This window comes from Dioscorea cayenensis, chromosome 2 (genome assembly GCF_009730915.1).
Source record: "Dioscorea cayenensis subsp. rotundata cultivar TDr96_F1 chromosome 2, TDr96_F1_v2_PseudoChromosome.rev07_lg8_w22 25.fasta, whole genome shotgun sequence".
NCBI classification, from domain to species: Eukaryota; Viridiplantae; Streptophyta; class Magnoliopsida; order Dioscoreales; family Dioscoreaceae; genus Dioscorea; species Dioscorea cayenensis.
In genome coordinates this window covers 12119675-12120937 of record NC_052472.1, presented here as the reverse complement: position 1 = coordinate 12120937, position 1263 = coordinate 12119675, and positions in this window count along the sequence as shown.

The following is a 1263-nucleotide window of genomic DNA, read 5'->3' as shown; positions in this document are numbered from 1 at the left end:
CCGCGACGAGCGTGGAGATTCCTGCGACCCACGCTGGCGCTGGAAAATCCACGCGTGCGTGGGGAGCACGTGATGAGACGTTGTGAGGCTATAAATACACCTTTTTGGCCGATTCTAAAGGGGACTTTTGGCGGAGCTTTTGAGCATAGACATTGAGAGAGAGGCGGCTAGGGTTTGAGGAGAAGGTCTTCGCCCGATTGATAGGGAGTTCTTCACCAACTTTGATAGATTCCTTCGACGTCATAGCATTTTTGGGGAGCCATTGGCAACCCTAGCCCGGAGAGGAATCCTTCAAGGCGATGGAACTACCAATCAAGGCCAATCCGCACGATCGGGGGTTTTCTCTATGGGTTTTATTGCTTTTCATTGTATTCATTATTGTTTTTGTAACTAGGCCCATGGAGGCTAAACCCTAGTAGGTATTTGGGCATGTGAACCCTAAGATTTATATTTTTGGATTGATTCTCTTAATGTTTCTAGTTAATCCGAGGTTGTCTTGAGTTTTAATCTTGTGATTTAATTGCTTGCTAGTGTTGTTAATCCTTGTGGTTGATTTACATTGCATGATTTAATACTTTAATGTGTGAGGTCTCCATTAGAGTTAGATTTCCAAGATTAAAGAGGGTTGAGAGGGTGAGCCTTGAGATGGAGGAATGTCCCCTTCCCTTTCGATTGAGTGTTTCCTATCTCCGTGATTCCATATTCTCTTTGCAACCATATTTGGTGTGAGGCGTGAGATTGCTCGATTTCTCCGCGGGACCTTGTAGGGGGTTAGGATCCTTCGCTGGGAATTGGGGTTGGATCTACATTTAGGAATCGGTTTCACTCTTAGGTTTCTTAGAGCACATTGCGGTCATATGGGGTGTGAAGTGTTGAGATTGGCTCGATTTCTCCACCGGGACCTTGTAGGGGACTAGTGCCTTTTGCTTGGAGACAAGGATTGGTTATCGTTGGATTACCTCGACTCATTAGACTCGATTGTAGAGCATTTAGTGAATCTAGAGCTTAAGGAAGATCTTAGATCGTTGCCCGAATACCTCATCCTTAGTGATTGAGACTCTTCTACTTTATTTCTTGCATACTCGTTTGCTTTGTTTTGCAATTAGTTCACTTCATCATATTAATTGATTCCGACTAGATAATTGAGAAGTGGTTATTACTAATACCTGCGTTCCCTGTGGATTCGACTACCCACTCACCGGGGTAATTATTACTTCGACACCCGTGCACTTGCGGTTTATACACGCATATTCGGACGTGTCA